Source organism: Patagioenas fasciata, chromosome 2 (genome assembly GCF_037038585.1).
Source record: "Patagioenas fasciata isolate bPatFas1 chromosome 2, bPatFas1.hap1, whole genome shotgun sequence".
Lineage (NCBI taxonomy): Eukaryota > Metazoa > Chordata > Aves > Columbiformes > Columbidae > Patagioenas > Patagioenas fasciata.
Window position 1 is genome coordinate 144,533,311 of NC_092521.1, and position 8,959 is coordinate 144,542,269.

At 45.7% G+C, this 8,959-nt stretch overlaps 1 protein-coding gene across 6 annotated transcripts in view; it reads right to left on the reverse strand.

The window, feature by feature from the left end:
- Positions 1–8,859, reverse strand: part of ANKIB1 (ankyrin repeat and IBR domain containing 1) — a 92,276-nt gene extending 83,417 nt beyond the window's left edge. For 2 of the 6 annotated variants that reach the window (XM_065830758.2, XM_065830755.2), the window contains exon 1: positions 8,570–8,843. The gene's annotated coding sequence lies outside the window, so the exon portion shown is untranslated. Of the gene's footprint in view, positions 1–7,913; positions 8,043–8,340; positions 8,413–8,569 lie in introns of those variants that run through there. The other 4 variants (XM_065830756.2, XM_065830759.2, XM_071805131.1 and 1 more) reach the window with 4 other exon arrangements.
- Between the last annotated feature and the right edge of the window lie 100 nt (positions 8,860–8,959).

The following is an 8,959-nucleotide window of genomic DNA, read 5'->3' on the forward strand; positions in this document are numbered from 1 at the left end:
AGCCATCATGGTTCAAGGATACAAATAAACCTCTTATCGGTTACATTATACTTCTGTTAACTTGCATAAACAGAAAAAGATTTAAACGCCTCAGATTTAAATATACTACATGGAGAAGAAAAAAAAAATCTGCCTCCCTGATATGTATTTTAGTACCTTAAATTAATCCAGAATTTGAGAACAAGCAATGGACCTTTTCTTTAATAAGCATTTATTATCTTCCTACCTCTAAGGACTTCTGAAAAAAAACTCCACACTTTTATATAAGAACTTACTCCACATTACAGAAAAAGGCCCAAAATTACAAGCGTTTCTTGAAGTTACATGTAGGAGGTATACAAGTGGTGATCTACTTTCTTGCGTAGTAGAAGGAACAACCTACAAGCAATTGGTGCCTTCGATGGCAAAACAACCCTCTTTAGGTTCTTTTGGTTTGCAAAGCCTATTGACCAGTCACTAGAAAGTTCTTTCAAGATGGTCCAGAAATTGACCATTCTTGATCTTTTCCTCTAAACTGTGTTTTGTTTCAGGACAGTAAAGTGAGAGAGGGATATGCCTATGCCCTACAGATTGCCAACTGTAATTATAAATGGAATAGTTCAGATCATTCCAGCAAACTTAAGAACTCACTCAAAATACCACAGTGACTTGGAAATGCCTAGACCGTATTTTTGACCACAGCCTTTATTATAAAGCAAAGACTAAGTGTTCACAGCAGTTTAAAAATACTCCTTTAAAATGAATATATACCATTTGGCTAGCACATGACAGTCCTCTTCCATGCAAATCGGTGACTGCAGTATTTCCTAAAGCTTTTTCGGTTTGTTTAATTACTTGTATGCTTTTGGGGTGCTATTTTCACAATAAAAGCATATGTCAAAACTGAATATGTATTTTTGTTGTTATTTTTGTTGGAGAGGAAAGGAAAATCTAAATGCAGCAATGAGATATAGAGATGTAGCAGCCAATAACTAAGATTCTGCATCCTGGAATGCTATATAGCACGGTAAACTGCACCACAGAAGTCAGGACCATAGAATCATTTAGGTTGCAAAAGACCTTTAGGATCATCAGGTCCAACTGTCAGCCTAGCACTGGCCAAGTCCACCCCTAAATCATGTCCCCAGGCTCCACACCTACACGTCTTTTAAACTCCTCCAGGGACAGTGACTCCACCACTTCCCTGGGCAGCCTGTTCAAATGCCTGACAACCCTTTCAGTGAAGAAGTTTCTTCTGATATCCAACCTAAACCTCCCCTGGCACAACTTGAGACCACTTCCTTGCCCTATTGTTTGTTAGTTGGGAAAACAGACCAACCCCCTCCATGCTACAACCTTCTTTCAGATACTTGTAGAGAGCAAGGAGGTTTCCCCTCAGCCTACTTTTCTCCAGGCTAAACAGCCCCAGTTCTCTCAGCTGCTCCTCATCAGACTTGTGCTCCAGACCCTTCACCAACTTCGTTGCCCTTCTCCGCACTCTCTACAGCACCTCAATGTCTTTCCTGTAGTGAAGGGCCCAAAACTGAACACAGGATTTGAGGTGGGGCCTCACCAGCGTCGAGTACAGGGGGCGATCATTTCCCTAGTCCTGCTGGCTGCACTATTCCTGATACAAGCCAGGATGCTGTTGGCCTTTTTGGCCCCCTGGGCACACTTCTGGCTCGCGTTTAGACTGTCAATCAACTCCCCCAAGTCTTTGTCTGCCAGGCAGCTTTCCAGCCACTCTTCCCCTAGCCTGTAGCGCTGCCTGGGGTTGTTGTGACCCAGCACTTGGCCCTGTTGAATCTCATGCAACTGGCCCATTGATCCAGCTGGCCCAGATTCCTCTGCAGACCCTTCCTACCCTCATCAGTCCCATCCAACTTGGTGTTGTCTGCAAATTTAGTGAAGGTGCACTCAACCTCCTTCTTGAAGAACCTCCAGGCTTCCCAGACTCCTTTGCCCTTCAGAGCTGTCTCCCAAGGGACTCTGTCAACCTGGCTCCTAAACAAGTCTGTCCTCTGCAAGTCCAAGGCAGCAGTTCTGCTGACCCCGCTCCTTACTTCTCCAAGAATTGAAAACTCTTCTCACTTTGTGATCACTATGCCCAAGGTGACCTCCAACTATCACATCCCACAAGTCATTCTCTATTTTCAAACAACAAATCCAGTGGGGTGCCTTCCCTAGTTGGCTCGCTGACCTGCTGTGTCAGGAAGTTGTCCTCCATACATTCCAGGAACCTCCTAGACTGTTTCCTCGCCACTGCACTGTATTTCCAACAGACATCTTGTAAGTTGGGCTCCCCCACAAGAACATGGACTAGAGATCATGAGACTTCTCCCAGCTGCTTATAGAATGTTTTGTCTGCCTCTTCATCCTGGTTGCATGGTCTGTAACAGACTCCCACCAGAATATCTGCCTTGTTGGCCTTCCCCCTGATTCTTACCCATAAACACTTGACTCTATCATCACCGTTACTAAGCTCCAGACAGTCAGAACACTCCCTAACACCTGGGACTACCCCACCACTTCTCTTTCCTTGCCTATCCCTCCTGAGGAGTTTATAGCCATCTATTGCAGAACTCCAGTTGTGAGAGTTATCCCACCATGTTTCTGTAATGGCAACTATATTCTGCTTCACGATGGCTTCCAGTTCCTCCTGTTTGTTGCCCATACTGTGTGCATTGGTGTAGATGCACCAGCTGGGCTATCAATCCCACCACCTTTTTGGGGGAAGAAGCTCTAATTCCTACGTGACCATTCTCAGGTGTATCTGTGGTTTCTAACACATTAACAATCCTTGCGTCTTTGCTGCTGCATGGACCTCCAGCACCTACCTCCAGCGAGATGGCAGATCAAACAACCTCGCTAGCACATCAACGCTGGCATGCCTTTCCCAGGCTTTCGCCAGCAAGCCTGGTTTTATCCTTTTGCCCCTTCAAATCTAGCTTAAGGCTCTTTCAGTGAGCCCTGCTAACTTCTGTGCAAAGATTCTTTTTCCCCTTTGAGACAGGTGTGCTCCCACTGTCATCAGCAGGCCTGGTGTCACCTGACAGTGACAACAGGCTCAGAGCCAGGTATTGATCTGCTGGCTCTTCCTACTTCTTCATCATTCCCTGCAACCAGAAGGATAAGAGAAGAACATTACTTGTATTCCTGATCCATTAAACAACCATCCCAAGGCCGTGAAGTCTCTCAATTGCCCTCAGACTTCTTGTTGCAATTTCATTGCTGCCTACCAGAAAAATAAAACAACAACAACAATCAATAATGGATAATAATCTGATGGCTGTACTAGGGTAGGAAGCTTTCTCTTCACATCTTTAACCCAGGCTCCAGGGAGGCAGCAGACTTCCTAAGAAGTGGGTCCAGTCTGCATATTTGGTCTTTTTTTTCCCTTCAGAAGGGAGTCTCCTATGACTACAATCTGTGTTTTTTTCTTCATGGGAGCACTTTGGACCCAGGGTGTAGGCTGACTTAACCTTGGCAACACCTCCAAGCTAGATGAACCATCATTCTCATTACTGTTCAGTTCCACTTGGAGAGCCTCATACCTCTTCTGCAAGGGCACCAGGGAAGGTGGGGTGGTCATGGAGGAGACACACCTGCTGTGACACGCAGGAACTTGCCACCATTCCCTCCTATCCCTTAAGTCACTGTGTTCAGCCAGGCGGAGAGAGGATAGCAAATTCTCTATATCATGTGTGCTGTAAGTTCTTCACATACGTCAAAATGCTAACCACAAGCCACTGGGAAACTCCCTTAGGTAGGGAAAACCCCTAAGAGATTTAGTAAGCTTTCTCCAACACAGAAGCCTGCACAAAAGAACTATTTTACATGTAATTAATAACACATTGCCTCAGTTGCCATGATGTAATATCTAAACTACACTAACTTCTTGTCAAAGACTAACATTAGCGTACAAACATTGATTCCCAGGTACAAGTTTATGTGCCAACATAAAACTTACATTTAGAAAATTCATTTTGGCCCCTTGTCTTCCTTGTGAGTGCAGAAATGAACAAAAAAGTTACAAGAGGAACTCTACAGACAACGCCGTCACACAGCTGCTCTGTAAAGCCGCCCAGGCCAGGGAGGATCCGAGGCATTCAGCAGAGAGCCCCTTCTCTTTCCCTGCAGTAATCCATTTATGGCCTGCTACCGTATTTTTACCGCAATTATCATTTACAGTCAGACTTCAGAATTTATGTACTTCAAAATATAAATCAAAGCAAAACCACTAAATGAAAACACCTCTTAAGCAACTCCAACAAAACTCCTTGAAGAAAATTCAAGGATACTGGTAGTACTCCCAATTAGCTTAGGTCAAAAAAATAATTTGTCTTATTTAAAAACATTATGATTCTCTTGTTTGGAAAACAGGAGAGTTAAGGATGCACATAAATGTGAATTTGAAATGTTTATAAAATATGTTTCCAACTTCCGAGAAGTACTTTCAATTACTAAAAGCAAGAATACAGGAAGAAGATTGGAGAAATAGCAAGGACTCCCTCAGACCACCTCTGCACACCAGTAAGAGAAAACCCTGGCTGATTTAACAATTTTTTAAATTTTATTTTTCTAGTACAATCTAAGGTATGTGACAGTAAAAACGAAGCAGGAAGTAAGGGCTGTACTGTTAACAAAGCACAGAGAGTAAATGAAATTCAGAAAACAAAACAAAAAAAAAAAAATAAAAGAGAGACAAAGCAATTGGTTAGTATCTGTCTTTCTCCAAGGTGATTTTTTGGACTAAGAAACTGAAGATATTCTGCTATTGCTATACTTAGCATCACATCCAACCCTCCTACTATGGGCAAGGACATCTTTCAGTAAGTCAGGTTGCTCAAAGCCTTGTCCAAACTGACCTTGAACTTCTAATCATGGGGCATCCACAACTTCTCTGGGCAACCCGTTCCAGTGTTTCACCACCACCATCATCATAAAGAAAAATTCTTCCTTATTTCCAATCTAAATCTACCCTCTTTCAGTTTAAAAGCTCTGATCCTGGTCCTGTCACTAGAGGCCCTGGTAAGAAATGTCTCTGTCTTTCTTGTAGGCCGCCTTTGTATACTGAAAGGCTTCAACAGTGTCTCCCTGAAGTCTTCTCTTCTCTAGGCTGAGCAACCCCAGTTCTCTTGTTCTTTCTTCATAGAAGAGGTGTTTCAGTTCCCTGATAATTTTCATGGCCCTCCTCTGGACTGTCTCCAACAGGTCCATGTCCTTTTTATACTGAGGGCCCCAGAGCTGGATGGATGCAGGACTCCAGGTGAGGCCTCACCAGAGCTGAGTAGAGGAGCAGAATCACCCCGCCTTGACCTGCTGCCCAATCTCCTTTCTATACAGCCCAGCATACGGTTGGCTTTCCGGGCTGTAAGAGCACATTGACAGTTCATGTCCAATTTTTTGTCCAGGAGTATCCTCAAGTCCTTCTCTGCAGGGCTGCCCTCAGTGCCCAGCCTGTACTGATATTGGGGACTGCCGAAGGTGCAGGGCCTCGTGCTTGGTCTTCCACAGCAGCAAACAAAGACTATTTTTACTGGTTCAACTTTAAATCCGGCAGACATTTAGTGGTTCTGAAGAAAACTAGCAAGTTTTAGACATTAGGTAGATTTCTCCAGCTTGCACTTCTAATGTCATGTAATCTTGCATGAAATATCTTTTGTCCCTAAAACGTACATGTATGGGTGATTTCAATAATGCTCCATGGAAAAGTATGTGATGTATTTTGGAAGGGTAAGCAGTAAATCTTGTTTGATGGTGATGGTGTTGAAAACTCAACTTTCCCTGTCATTTTAAACACTTCAGAATTTCCACAAGGTTGCTCTTCAGGCAAAACAGATCTTTGTTTGCTATGTATCATTATCGATTATGCAAATACAATAATGTGATTAGAAACTTAACTGTTTCAGCATATAGATTTGTAACCTCCAGCTCCCCAATTTTCTTCCTTACTGGCATGAGTCACCTTAGCAAAGGCAACAAAACTTCAGCAGTGGCAGCTGCACGCAGCAACTTCAAGTTTTCAGATTCCAAGGTGAAGTTAACTAGTCAGGTAAGGGTAACTACATGTCATCTAAACAACAAAGCTAAAACAAACAAACAAAATCCGCAAACCACACATAGACCAAAAAACCCCAAACAAAACCCAACAATAAAAACCTAAAATACAGACAAAAAAAACCCTAAAAAGCCCCCACCCCACTTAAAAAAAATGACCACAAATGCTGCTAACCAAACTAGTTAACAATTAATAAACAAAGCTCTATTACTGAAACAAAAAGCAATGTAATGCTAATCAATCATAGCAGAGGTGTCACAGACCAGTGGGTGAGAAACTGCTCAGGACTGATTAAATCAGCCATAGTGTTCACAAGGTCTTACACAGTGAACAAAGACATAATGACATTTTCACAACCCATTTTTTGATAGTTGTTCCATTGAACAAAAGCTGACAGCTGTAGAAGGCATTCCCTTTTAAATTTACATGTTTAGTATCCTCTGGTTTCCTGGAGCATATATGCCTGACAGGAACATCTAACAAACAGATACACATAAACTTACATACAATATATAGCTATGCCTAGAAAGCTCCATGTTTTTAATAAGCCTAATCACGTACTTGTATACATATACCTAGCCCTATCTAGATGTGTATGGTACAAGTAAAAATTAGAGGGACTGCATAAAACTCACTCAATTTTTGTCTTTTGGCTATAGATACTATTATTATTACAATAGTGCCGCTGTTGTTCTTTTTCATTTGTTTTTTCTTTTTTAAATTTTCATTCATAATATTCTGTTGATGCACATATATCAATGAAGACAGGGCACCACCAACACTGTTTAGCTTTTTAGTAGATTTATAGTAATATTTTTATTCAGGAAAAATATATTGAATTATTAAAATATTTTATTATTTTGTTTAAGGACTAATCTAAATTTTGTTAAAGAAGGAATTGCTTGTTTACAGGACCACAGAAATTCTTGGAATTAACACTTCCAGAAGCCTCTTCTGTAATTTGGTCTGTTGCTTGTAAGGACAGCCATTACTCTTTACATGTCCAGGAAAAAAAAAAGTTGCTGTAAATTCTACCATTTCACTTCTGCGTAGATACCTCAACTAAGCCACATGTTCTTATAAGTTGAAAAATGCTGTTGCTTTGATATAACTAAAGCCTTCTTTTTATCCAAGGAATAAAAATATTTCTCCCCCGTACCCAAGAAAGATTAAAGAAATTAATCCACCACACTTTGTATTGAAAAATCAAAGAGATGAAAGTAACAATAAAACACCCATATGTGTAAGGAAGACACAGTCTCATTGCTAACCTCTACAGCTAATAATTCTCTCCCAAGTGGTCTGTCTCTTTAGAGAATGTACTTAAATTACAATACACCTACTGGTGTTACGTCTACAACTAAAACTCCATTTCTGGAACTGGTAAGCACCGAAATCCACTCAAAGAAGAAAGTGCAATCAACAATGGTTAGTAATGATGCAGGGGTCCACGCAAACAATTTAAGCTGTGGTATTACTCTGCAGAGCGTGTTTTTGCAACTCCACATTTCCTCTGTATGCTAGTTGAACTGTAAATAAAAGACAGACTGAGCAGTCATGAATTATCAAGGTTCTCCTTCATTTCCAAAAGTTGCCAAATTTCCAGTAAGTGTTCGGACATGCCTGGGAAAGCAATACTGCTACTTACGTAAAATGATCACAGTATCAAGACTATATTTTTTTTCCTCAGGAAAAACAAAGAAGCCAAACCCCCTCCCCCAACAAACAAAAGCCCCCAAAACATACACCCCCCGTGATGAGACCGTGAGCATTCAATTTAATCGGCTGCTGAGGACGGTGTCCCCCAGCCTGGCAGCAAGGTTACGCTGTCACGGCTCACCCAGCAGCACACGCTCCCGCTCGGGCCACTCACACTCTTTCCTTTTTGCCTTCCAGACGGGACTTCCAGGCTACGAACAAGGCGGGCATCAGCTCAACAGTTGCAGCCGGGCCACCGGGCAGCTCCAAACTTTCCCGACCATTCCGGCCGAGACAGCCCCGTCGCCCCGGGGCTGCTGCTGCCGAGCCCCCACCCGGCTGGTTTCGGGGCGAGACCATCCGCCCGGTTTCGGGGCGAGACCACCCGCCCTCTGCCACGGCGGCGCTCGGCGAGACCCCGGCCCGGAGACGGCCTCTCTCCCCTCCACCACCACACAGCTTGCCGGCCCGCCGCTTCCCCACAGCCCCCTGCCCGCCGGGGCCCGTTCCCACAGCGGCAGCGCCGCCGCGCCCGGGACCGACCAGCCTCAATCATCTGCGCCGTGTTCACCCCGCATGCCGGCACTGCCCTCTGCTCTTGCCTTTGCTGCCCTCACTTGCCGGCGGCGCCGAGGAGCTGCGACTCCCGAGGAGCCACCTCCCGGGGAGCCTCCCGGCCTCTCTGACCCGCGGTGCGACGGGGCTGCCGACGCCCAGGTGTGCAAAGTCTCCCGACTGCGCCCGCGGCCAGACTCGCCTCGCCCTCCCGCAGCCCCGCCCGAGCCTCCCCGGGCGGCGCCGGGATCGCCGCCAGCGCCGTGGGGCACTCACCGGCTCCTCACAGGGGCTCTCCCCGGCCCTTCCCGGCGCCTCCGCGCCCGCCACCCTGCGCCTCCATTTGCTCAGCGGCCGCTCCTCTCTCCCTCTCCCCCGTTCCGTTCCAGATACGGCGCCCTCTGGAATGCCCGCTCCGCCGGGGCTCGGGCTCACCGGCAGCCGAGGCCGTCACTCGGTAGCTGAAGCGGTGGGGAGTGCCCGCCCGGCGGCGAGGCTCCCTCCGGCGCAGGGCGTTGCGGCTGCCGCCGTCTCGCTGCCCCTTTGTTCGGCGGCGGCTCGCGGCGGCGCTGACAGCTGCCGGCGGCGCTCGCCGGGCCCGGGCGGCCGCTTCACCTCAACACCGCCGTGCCTGCCAGCAGCGCCCCATGCTCCCGGCCCGGCCCG